Source organism: Triturus cristatus, chromosome 3_1 (genome assembly GCF_964204655.1).
Source record: "Triturus cristatus chromosome 3_1, aTriCri1.1, whole genome shotgun sequence".
NCBI classification, from domain to species: Eukaryota; Metazoa; Chordata; class Amphibia; order Caudata; family Salamandridae; genus Triturus; species Triturus cristatus.
Window position 1 is genome coordinate 1,024,845,968 of NC_140583.1, and position 12,763 is coordinate 1,024,858,730.

Here is a 12,763-nt window from a genome sequence, read left to right on the forward strand (position 1 = left end):
GCTCCGAGTTCAGCCTGTGCGCAGTGATTTCAGAAAGCAGGCTACGGAGGGAGGGCGTCGCGTGCCAAACCAGTAGATCTTCTCGTGCTCACAGCTGCGCGAGGCTGCAGCTTCCCGCTTTTTCCTACACTGCGCAGGCGCTAGTGACCCCTGTCCATCCTGACAATGTAGCCTTTGGAGAGAGAGAATCTAGAATCCAAAATACCATTAGTCCCCAGTGCTTTAAATGGAAATATAGAAGTGCAGGTACTCCCTAACTAGAGTCAGTGGCGTAGCTAGGGTGGGGAGGTGGGGGCGGTCCGCCCCAGGCGGCACTATTTTGGGGGAGGACAAAGGCATTCAGATAAGGCTCGGCTTGCTTTCGTGGACGTTCGGGGATGGGCAGAGAAGGAATAGGACTCGGGCAATGTCCTCTTCTTTTTTGTGCTGGCAGCTGTCCCCCCCCCTCTCTTCCAATTATTCCCTCTCTTTCTGTCTTGCTCCTCACTTACTGAAAACCGTGACTTGAAGAAACGGTTCACAACCTCTCTTTCCTTCTTTCATTTAGTTGCTTCCCTGTGAAATGGATCCAAAAAAGAAAAACACTCTTGCGGGAAATGCCCTTTTTCTGACATTTTTCTATTCCAAAGTGCAGCGGGATGGAGAGAAATAGAAGGTTTTAAATATGAAAAATAAATACATAACTAAATAAAGCAAGACAGAGTGGTAGCAAAGTAGCCAGATTGGTTTTATTTACATCCAAATACATCAGCATCACTTTACAGAGTTTGCCAGTGAAGCGCTACTTTTGTTTTATCGTCTTTCTTTGAACTGCATTGTTGTCCCCAGGTGGGGAAGGGTACCATTCCTGGAGGGACTGCAATACCTGGTTGATGGGTGGATTGGAAAACAAAATGTGTACCATGGCTCTGTGTTTATGAATGTGGTATTTTTAAACCATACTGCTTACGTTTTGTAAGGATATAAGCAATGGACATTGCAACGGTTCCCTTCAGAGCCCTCTTGTCATGTCCTTAACTCTTCAGGTAAAACCACTCGCTGATTTCTGAATAGTGAGTGAGAGATCATTAAGGTAACCATGTTGTTTCTGCTTACATTTCACATGCTTTACTTAATCTTGCATTCCCTATGAGTAGTTGCTTATACTTTTATTTTTAGGCAGCATATTACTCATAATTTGAATTGAGCCACAGAGCGGGCACAATTAGGTTATAGCTGCAGGCAGTGCAAGTTTCTCTCAGTGGGGAAGTATGGTGTTCAGTGGGGGAGAGGATGTGGCACTATGGCCAGAGTTGTCGAATTTGGAACTGGGGAACCGGGTTCAGCCTTCATGACCAGTCCACCAGACCACTCTACTGAGGGAGCACATTCCCATGCTAGACCTTAGAAGCCCCAGTAGACCTTAGAAGGCTTGATGTCTTAGCACAAGCAGGTGTACCCTAGTGGTGTCAATTGTGGGTTAACCTTGAATGCCTATCCACCACAATCCATACTGAAGTTCATCTCCAGTCTTGTGGGCAACCCTATGAAGCAGCACACCCTAGAGCAACAGTGATCCAGTCTCTGTGACTCTGTCACTGAGGTCACATGAACCTTGAGCTGGTTAGGGCGATGCGAACGGTGTGACCCCACTGGGTACCTATTTTGGGTGGGTGCATAGTTTTTGCAAGTATATTATGTTTTAAAATAACTTGCTGCCACCTTCCTGGTCTCCAGCAATTTTCAGAATCAATAAAAATGTCATGATAACTTTGGTGATTAATGTTCTTCCTAGAGAGTGAAAATGAGATCCTGTGCACACGTATGGATAATTAGCTGGTCCTGTATGTATTCAGTAAATGCCAGAAGGAGTCGGACAGATTCTTAGTAATGGATAAACACCGGTCGTCATCAGGTGTATTGCGTGCAAAATTCCTTTTAGTGAAAAGTTTCAGTGCAATATACAAAAGAAAATTGATCAGCCGACGCGTGTTTCGTCACAACGTGTAGCTGTTGTGACTCATCAGGGCTAAGGAAGGAAGAAGGGGATAAGACAAAATGAATGCAAATAAAGGTAAACGAATAAATAAATAATAATAAATGGAGCCATTGCAACAGTCAAAAGGTATGAGAGCCAAGAAAGACCGGCTCGACATAAGGTGTCGGTGAGGGAGACGGAGGATTCTATGGTGTGCTGGGAAAGGGGTGCCAAATGAACGAATGGTCAAGCAAGTTCGTGATGAACAAGAATGGAAAGTATAAACAAATGAGGCAGGCAAATGTCGTGAACGTTAGATCGACCGTGAAGACTAAGTCTTGCCCGAATGAATAAGTTAGTGTCTATGACGCAAAACAGAAAATAAAATAAAAATATAGTATATAATCACCGTGGAATGTTGCATATAAAATTGAAAAAATTAAAAAAAAATTAAAAATGGGGAAAGAATCAGTAGGTGCCTGTATAGGCACGGTGGTAGATAAACGTGGTGAGGTTGGAGGTCGTATATCGTGTCTACAACAATCAAGTGATCCATAATGGGAGAAGTGCGAGGTCAATAATGGTATAAGCTAAACGTAGTGAGTCATGCCAGTGAGAGGATAAAGAAAGGCATGAGAGAGAATAACTAACAGATGGCGATCAGCTCATGAGAAAGATTCATCAAGTAAACACATTAAATGGTGAAAACATTCAAGGACGAAAATCAGTCAAAAGAACACATGTTGATCTGGAAACGATCAGAAGGTCATAATAGGAAAAAGACCCAAAAAACTAGGCTAGCTGAATCAATTAAGAGAGGTGACGGTCCTGAACGATAATAATCATGGTAGAAGCAAAAAAGCGCATAAAACAGGAAACTGAAATAAAGGATAAAAGTAAAAAGTGACAGAGGTGCACATAATGCAACAGTAAGTGGTTCATGAAGTCAGTGACGCGAGTTAAGCGAAACAATTACATGGCAGGTACAGGGCACCAATTTATAAGCAATACAAAACATGTACAAAAAATGCTCGTGGGAGAAAGAATCCCGGTTTAGAAAAACAATACAGGAGCACAGAATAAGTTGTGAATGGAAGAAAAAGAGTGAGGGAAGTGGCAACTACCTGTACAGGAGTAAATGTATGTATCAAAAAGGACCTCGATATGAAGTCACTCGAGGAAAAGGACCCGCTGAGGAAACGGCGGGAACTAGGGTCGCACGGATGACGCTAAAATAGCAGGATCTGTAAACATGGAGAGACAGGGATGTCGGTCAGTACAGGTAGAATTGTTCCCTGTAGTGAAGGGGAAAGAGTGTGTGGTGCATGGCCTTACCGGTTGAAGAGCGGTCTCGGGTACGGGATCAGCTCGCGATTCCAGGGAGCGGAATGGCGGGTATCGGTAAGACCGGAAGTGAAATAGTCTTCAGGTTGAGAAAACAACTAGAGCGGCAGATGGTGTTTCCGGTTAAAAAACTGGAAGTGAGGACGTAGGTTAACGAGAATGGATCGGATGGTGCAACTGAATCTAAAGTATGTTAAAGAGGGATTGAAGGTCAGAGAAGATAAAGACACAACAGGAGTAACGTTAACCGGGGAAGGTGAAAAGAGATAAGAATAGTAAGAGTGATAATGAGTGTGTGAAAATTAATCAAGATGAAAAAGAGAAACAAGGGTAGTACGAAAAAAAGAGTGTGACAAGTATAAATTTAGGACAGTAGATAAGACATAACATGTAAAATTAGAATGAAAAAGACCAATGAAGGTCAGTGACCATGATCTAAAAATCAACGAAAATGCATGATATAAAACACCTGAAACGAGCAAAGGAGAGAAATGAAACCAGAAATGCACATATGAGAGAGAAAAAATAATAAACATCACTGGGTTCAGATATATACAAGGATAATATGCAGCTGGCGGGCCAGAAGGGCTGAGCAGGTAGCGTTACATGATAGGACAGAAGACATATGGTATGAAGAGTCAAGACCCTAAGAAGTACTGCAGCTCGTGGTCAATGTTAAGACCATGTTTGACCGACTGAAGACGCATGATCCATGATGCTTCCTGTCTTCTCAGTCTTAATTCACGGTTACCACCCCTGACACTGTTTTTGGCAATGTCAATACCAAAAAAGTCAGGCTCTTGCGTGGTCCTTGAGTTTTGCATGGGGATATGTGAGAAGCCATGGGGTACTTGGCATCTTGGTTGTGCATAGCTCTGACATGTTCGCTGATGCGTTCTTTCAGTGGTCTGATAGTACTTCCCACATATTGTAATTTACAGGTGCATTGCAGAATGTAAACGACAAAGTTGGTATTGCAGTTAATGTTAGTCGTGATATTGTATTTTTTGCCACTTTTTTTGGTATTGACATTGCCAAAAACAGTGTCAGGGGTGGTACTTCTTAGGGTCTTGACTCTTCATACCATATGTCTTCTGTCCTATCATGTAACGCTACCTGCTCAGCCCTTCTGGCCCGCCAGCTGCATATTATCCTTGTATATATCTGAACCCAGTGATGTTTATTATTTTTTCTCTCTCATATGTGCATTTCTGGTTTAATTTCTCTCCTTTGCTCGTTTCAGGTGTTTTATATCATGCATTTTCGTTGATTTTTAGATCATGGTCACTGACCTTCATTGGTCTTTTTCATTCTAATTTTACATGTTATGTCTTATCTACTGTCCTAAATTTATACTTGTCACACTCTTTTTTTTCGTACTACCCTTGTTTCTCTTTTTCATCTTGATTAATTTTCACACACTCATTATCACTCTTACTATTCTTATCTCTTTTCACCTTCCCCGGTTAACGTTACTCCTGTTGTGTCTTTATCTTCTCTGACCTTCAATCCCTCTTTAACATACTTTAGATTCAGTTGCACCATCCGATCCATTCTCGTTAACCTACGTCCTCACTTCTGTTTTTTTTAACCGGAAACACCATCTGCCGCTCTAGTTGTTTTCTCAACCTGAAGACTATTTCACTTCCGGTCTTACCGATACCCGCCATTCCGCTCCCTGGAATCGCGAGCTGATCCCGTACCCGAGACCGCTCTTCAACCGGTAAGGCCATGCACCACACACACTTTCCCCTTCCCTACAGGGAACAATTCTACCTGTACTGACCGACATCCCTGTCTCTCCATGTTTACAGATCCTGCTATTTTAGCGTCATCCGTGGGACCCTAGTTCCCGCCGTTTCCTCAGCGGGTCCTTTTCCTCGAGTGACTTCATATCGAGGTCCTTTTTGATACATACATTTACTCCTGTACAGGTAGTTGCCACTTCCCTCACTCTTTTTCTTCCATTCACAACTTATTCTGTGCTCCTGTATTGTTTTTCTAAACCGGGATTCTTTCTCCCACGAGCATTTTTTGTACATGTTTTGTATTGCTTATAAATTGGTGCCCTGTACCTGCCATGTAATTGTTTCGCTTAACTCGCGTCACTGACTTCATGAACCACTTACTGTTGCATTATGTGCACCTCTGTCACTTTTTACTTTTATCCTTTATTTCAGTTTCCTGTTTTATGCGCTTTTTTGCTTCTACCATGATTATTATCGTTCAGGACCGTCACCTCTCTTAATTGATTCAGCTAGCCTAGTTTTTTGGGTCTTTTTCCTATTATGACCTTCTGATCGTTTCCAGATCAACATGTGTTCTTTTGACTGATTTTCGTCCTTGAATGTTTTCACCATTTAATGTGTTTACTTGATGAATCTTTCTCATGAGCTGATCGCCATCTGTTAGTTATTCTCTCTCATGCCTTTCTTTATCCTCTCACTGGCATGACTCACTACGTTTAGCTTATACCATTATTGACCTCGCACTTCTCCCATTATGGATCACTTGATTATTGTAGACACGATATACGACCTCCAACCTCACCACGTTTATCTACCACCGTGCCTATACAGGCACCTACTGATTCTTTCCCCATTTTTTAATTTTTTTAATTTTTTCAATTTTATATGCAACATTCCACGGTGATTATATACTATATTTTTTTTAAAATTTTTTTTAAAAACCTTTATTGACATTTCAACCAATAACAAGTATGGGCCTACAACCCCCGGGGCCGGCCGCTAAGCAGTCAGATTAACAGAAATCAAATTTTATCACAGGCAGCACCTCGGGGAGCAGAATCTCCATGCTAGTACACTCTCGGCCACTGAACAGCCCAAGTAGGAGACCAGGATACAAATGGTTTTCATTTTATAATAAGGGAGGATGGAAGGATCAGGTGCCAAACAGTTTCCCAGCAGCGAAAAATGACAGGCAGAATAATAAACGTCAACAATAAACAGCAATCTATCTAATCAATGGCGTTGAAACAGGAAGTTCAGGATGTGGAGGAATATCACGGCCATTTGCGCCTGCAGTCCCCTGCCCTAAAACCCAGAAAACACCACGGAAATTGTGGCACACACGAAAATGCGGTGATTAACAACAAAGGAGTTCTACCATGCTGATCCCATAGAAGAAAGACCAAGAAGAATAAGAGAAGAAAAAGGAGGCCATGAGAAAAAAAAGGGAGTAAAGACTAAAGAATCCCCTCCCCCAACCCCCCACCCTGCACCTCTGCAGATGAGTACGGCCCCCCCCCCCCAGCAGTGTGCCTGTCGCCCCGGAACCAGACCCGAAATATAGAAGAAACAGAGAAAAAGGAGTAAGAAAAGAAACCCCACCAGACGGGGGGGTAGAGAGAGTATTAATAGACTGGAGGAGGGCCTTCAAAACCTGCCCCCGGCTTCTCCCTCCCGCACAATATGTTTTCCCCCAAAGCAAACAATAAACAACACAAAATCGCTCATGTCAAAGAAAAATGGGGAGCATTATGCACCTATTACACTAACAGTTATGCCGTGAGAGCACGCAACCCCTGAGCCCGCCCGCCTATTGAATGACCACCTCTGAAGGATTAGCCTCATCCTTGGCCACTCTTTGCGAATCCACCCATGCATACCCATCGACCCAGTGCCATGTACAATGTTACAAGGAAGAGGAGCGTCCAAAAAGGACCGGGAAGCGACACACACAGGTAGGGTGGAAGTCTCTGAATACCAACACAGTCAGCATTATGGAGGGTCGTCTTTCCCAGTGCTGCCCCAGGATCTGAACTGCACACAAGGTCCAGGAAGGCGGAATCAGCCAGGGCAGGCGACCGTTGCTTGTATATTGCCTGGGTCGCCGGAGGCCGCACACGGGACAAGGCCACCACCCCCCACTCAGGTCCAAGACCTCCGGAACAGACCAGACCCACAGCCGGCCGATCACACGTTAGTTCACTGTCCGGAGTTTCCAGCTGTTCGCTATTCACAGGGGCGGCCACGACACTATCCTCCTGTGTGCAGTGTAGGAAGTCCCTGTGTACCTGGGGACAGGCAGGCCGCAACTGTTCCGACGCTGATGCCACCCCATCAAGCTTAGTCCCTAATTCCCAGGCGCCGTGAACCAAGGTGGAATGAAGGGCACTGAGAGCTTCGAGAAGGTCACCGTACCCCAGCACAGCTCCCGGCGCTCGCTCCGCTACGCTCCTCATAGTTGCACACTCCCAATCTTGCTGCGACCTAGTGGACAGGATGGTAGACCTCGTCCTATCAAGATGGCCGCCGGGTAGGTCCAACCCAGAGTGGGACCGGGACTCAGGGACAAGCGCCTCGAAGTTCCATGTCACTGGGACCAGGGTTCCGGGGGCAGGCAAAAATGTATCAGGTGTGTGGTCACGGGCAACAGTCATCCCCACCACGGACCAGCGCCCGCGAAAATCCGGGAGCAGCCCGCAAGAATCAGGGCGAGTTACGGGCGGCGTCCGGGCAGCTCACCGGCGAAGGCTGAGGCAATCACCGGAGAATCTTGAAATTGCCACCTCGGGCATGCACTCGTTCCGCTACGCTTAGTGGTAGGAACGACCACGGCGAAATGTAGGCCGATATTCGCACCGCTCCGGTAGTCCGACTCCACCCAGTCACCAAAGGCCGCTGTTGTTGAACTGCCGCCCGGCCATGTTGTCCACTCGAGGTCCCGGTACCAGGGCTGCACAGGCCGCACACTTCAAATGGACATTTCTCCGGCGGTACCGCCGCCAGAAACTTCGGAGTCACACGATCGGTTGCCGCTCTCATTCACCAACACGGGGATATAGCGCAGGCTAATGATCTCATGCAGGATATCTGTGCGGGATGTGGAGGTTCACGGAGCCGGGAGCCTACGCTGCCGTTCCGGTCGCCATCTTGGCTCCTCCCCATATACTATATTTTTATTTTATTTTCTGTTTTGCGTCATAGACACTAACTTATTCATTCGGGCAAGACTTAGTCTTCACGGTCGATCTAATGTTCACGACATTTGCCTGCCTCATTTGTTTATACTTTCCATTCTTGTTCATCACGAACTTGCTTGACCATTCGTTCATTTGGCACCCCTTTCCCAGCACACCATAGAATCCTCCGTCTCCCTCACCGACACCTTATGTCGAGCCGGTCTTTCTTGGCTCTCATACCTTTTGACTGTTGCAATGGCTCCATTTATTATTATTTATTTATTCGTTTACCTTTATTTGCATTCATTTTGTCTTATCCCCTTCTTCCTTCCTTAGCCCTGATGAGTCACAACAGCTACACGTTGTGACGAAACACGTGTCGGCTGATCAATTTTCTTTTGTATATTGCACTGAAACTTTTCATTAAAAGGAATTTTGCACGCAATACACCTGATGACGACCGGTGTTTATCCATTACTAAGAATCTGTCCGACTCCTTCTGGCATTTACTGAAACATACAGGACCAGCTAATTATCCATACGTGTGCACAGGATCTCATTTTCAGTTTTTGTTGTAGGTCTTGACCTACGCATTGCAGGGGTAATTTCAATGGGTTTGTCACCCCTGACCTAGTGGCACCGGACATCTTTGTTCACTTGACTAACCACGTACACGCTCGAGCGCCAAGCTTCCTCCAAATAATCAAACCCTCACCACTGTTATCACTTCTTCCTAGAGAGTGATCTGAGTTTTGTCTAGTGGAAGGGTTGACTCCTGGAAAGGCAGCACAGAGGGTTAATGTGCCTGCTGCAAAGAACATGTACCATGCAGATCACAAAGTGCACTGCTTTAATGGGGGGACCATGATGAATGGTCATTTAATGTCAGCTGTAGATTATGGATCTCTGAACAGTGTCATGTATGTGCATGTTTGCATTGTGCTGAGGGGATTACCAGGTAATTATTGACGCAGCTCTCTGATGGATGTCACATGCAGTTTTTCTGAGTCCCCAGATAGATTGTGCAGTCTGTGTGTTCTCTTTTGTACTGCCAGTCACCGGTGTATTCAACTGTGTAGCCTTGGACCGTGTCATGTATGTGCATGTAACTTGCATGATCGAGGTAACTATTAGCGGCGATACTACGTGTCTCTTGGTCCTCTTTCAAGTGCTCGCCGTCCTTTTTCCCCAGCAACCCCCCCTCCCCAGGGGCGGCAATCTGAGGGATAGCCCCGGGCGCCACAAGCTCTAGCTACGCCTCTGACTAGAGTACCTGTTTGCTGCTGACAAGCTCCGGTAGTCTTCCATTAAATGTATTGCAGCAGTGCTGAGGAGTACCGGACAGTAAGTACCTGCCCATTTAAAGCACTGTATCCTTACCCGCTCCCAGACTTCTTCTAAAATACGTTAAATCTATCTGAAAAGTAAAGCAATCAACATTTCTGCAAGCTCAAAATGGCTGTTGTGATACACTTTTCTGACCTCTCGTTGCAGTGTTTTTCTTCTCCTACTATCGGTTGTTAAAAAGTCCGATGTCTGAGGGTTGAAATTTGACGGCAACTCAATTTCACAATAATATATTAGAAAAATAAGATTATGAGGGCTCAAATCCGAGTTTTTTTAATCAAATGGTGGGAATTGTATGAAAAATTTCAAAGCAGTATTTGGAAACGTCTCACCAATTGACAGTCAACAGAATATGCTTCTGAAAGCATTTCATCTGGGTGGCTTGGGATGGTATGTAGAGTGTAGAATATACTAGTGAACGTGGAGGAATGTGGAATGTTTTATTTGAAAAATTACTGGCAGTTGCTTTTCCCTTGACTGCCCTGCCGGTTGATACTTATGCTTTAAAGTAAAGTTACTCTTCTAAAATAAATTATTGGTCTCTAGTGACGAGTGGTGAGATATACCACAAGTAACCAGTATCGGTGGGGGGAGGGGGCAAGGTAGCGGTTTTGGGTGTCGGGAACCTGATGCGGAGTGTGGCAGGAGGGAGCCAGCAACTTTCGGAGAGGCAGTGATGAGTGGTGTTGGAGTTTTGGCCTGATGGACTTCTGGAGGTGTGAAGAAAGTCAGGCAGCTTGGGAGGCAGCCAGCAGCAGCCACCATAAACAAAGGGTGGTGGGTGGAGTCGCCTGGGAGGCTTCGCGCAGGGGTTACAATATATATATAAAAAATGTTTCCTTTGTCACCAGCCGCCTCCAGCTTCGCGTCTCGTTGCGCCGCCTCTCCTCTTCTTCCTGGGTCCCAGCATCCCCTGGGACAGACACCCTGTCCAATCCCCACACTGCAGGGCAGCACTGGTGTTGGTCTGAGTAGGCAGGAAAGACACCCTGCTCAGACCAGGGAATCTGTGGGGTTTCTCGCACATGTGTGTTTTGGTCGTCCTGAGACAGCCAGCCAAACACACATGAGAACTTCCTCCCCCCTCCCATGCCTCGGCCCCGCCCCTCCCAACACGGCTGGCTAAGAGCCGGCAAATGTGAAATAAAACGATGCAAGAACATAATTTTATTTTACATTTGCTGGCTCTGAGCCAGGCAGTGGGGCGACGCTCTTCCGCCATTGCAGAGGAGCCGCCACTGGAGGCAGCCCACTTCATGCCCCTCCTAACATCGCATGAATCGCAGGACCCAAGCATTTTAGTGACATCGGCTTATGAGTGCCATCTTGCTGAGGTGGCTGAGGCACAGTAATGCATATGTCTGTGACATTAGACATAGCAGCATGCTGCCATCCTAGGTGTATTCCTGTCAGCACTCACAGCCTGTGGCATTTTGTGTGGATTAACGCAGCACCAGGGGATGAATCAGTATTAAAAGAGCAAGGGGGATTCATCAAAGTGTATATATATTTTTGGGGATAAATACTAGACTTTGAATTTAACTTAGTGTGATGCCAGACAGAGTGTTCCTGTATAAAGATGTATCTTGCACATGCGACAGATGTAAATGTTTTGACTCACCTAAAGGAGCTTCAGCGAGTTATGCAAGCCGTGATTCGCAGACCTTAGAAATTGTGGATCACGGTGATCTGCACACCTTGTATGTTGTGGTACAAAATAACTATCCGTCACAACCACCTGTTCATCATTTACCTGTGATTTGCACACCTCTCATAGTGTGAATCACGGTGATTTGCACACCTGGTGATAACATTTTCAAGGACTGAACTGGACAGAGACGCACTTATAAGTACATCCTAGGTAATTGGGTTAAGTGCTGTTATTGTATGTCTACCATGCAAAGATCAGTGATTCCTCCTCCAGTCATGTAGGCATAACCTGATTTGCACCTTGTAGAATGGGAGCAACGTGAGGAAGGATTAGAAGCCATAGAGGTTGGAGTTTTCACGCAGAAAAATATATTTTTTCTATATTTCATCATTCCGTGAGCATTGAAAGGAGGAAAGTTTTGAAACATCTGTGCTGGAGCAGGGGCATCTCATTGATGAGTATGCATCACCTATAGAAGTGCTAGATTTGCTGATTAAAATGTCATAATGGAGTGTCACAAATTTTACAGAAGACATCAATTACCCAATGAGTCCATTGAGAGGTTTGTGAGTGATTTTAGAGTGTTAGTTGCCATGTGTGATTTTAAAATGAGGAGGTAATATGGAATCAGGTAGTAGAAAAGTCCAATAGCAAAAAGGTGCAGATGTTGTTTACTATAGAAAATGTAACATTAGATAAAGCTGTTAAAGTATCTAGCAAAATAGAATCAACAACAAAGTTTATGGAACAAATGTCATTGACTACACAAGCGCATGCCCTGAAACCTGATGATAAATCTAAAAAAAAGCGTGTAAAAATGATGAAAAGAAAAAACCATTGGAGTGCTATCGTTGTGGAAGTAAAAAACATTTAGGAAATTCTCCCACTTGTCCGGCATCAAACTAAGTGTGCAGAAAAAGTAAGACAAAGGGGCATTTCATGAAAGTGTATAAGGCGAAATGGAGTATTGAGACAAAACCATCTAGGAGTGTTAACACAGTTGGGAATGAGTTTGAGGTGAGTAATCAAACTGATTCGAACAAAGGCAATGTGGTGTTCATGGTGGGGGAAGAACAAAAATGTGTGAACGTTCCCGTGAAGGACGGGGTGGAAGTCTCATTGGTATGTGGGACCACCATTAGGAAGCAGTGTAGCAACGTAGATGTGAATGGGATCAGCGTCAACATGATGGCAGACTGGATCATTATTCATTATTCACGTGGATTGGTGTGGAACAGTGGAAAAAAGTGGAAGTGGATATGAGGAAGCCTAAGGTCCAGCCTGGGGCGTATGGAGGCAACCCCATTGAGGTGGTGGGTGAATTTGATGCTCTATTGAACTTCAAAGGGGGTGAGGTGGAAGGCACAGTGTATGTGACCTCTGAAGACTCATATTTATTTGGGTGGTTAGATCAGAGAAACCTATGAGTCATGTTAGATCCTAGCAGCTCTGAACGGGTCATAGTACGTAAGTTTGTGCATTGCACTGCATTGTTGAGCCCATATCAGGCAGGCATTTATTTCTCCTGGGACAGCTGGAG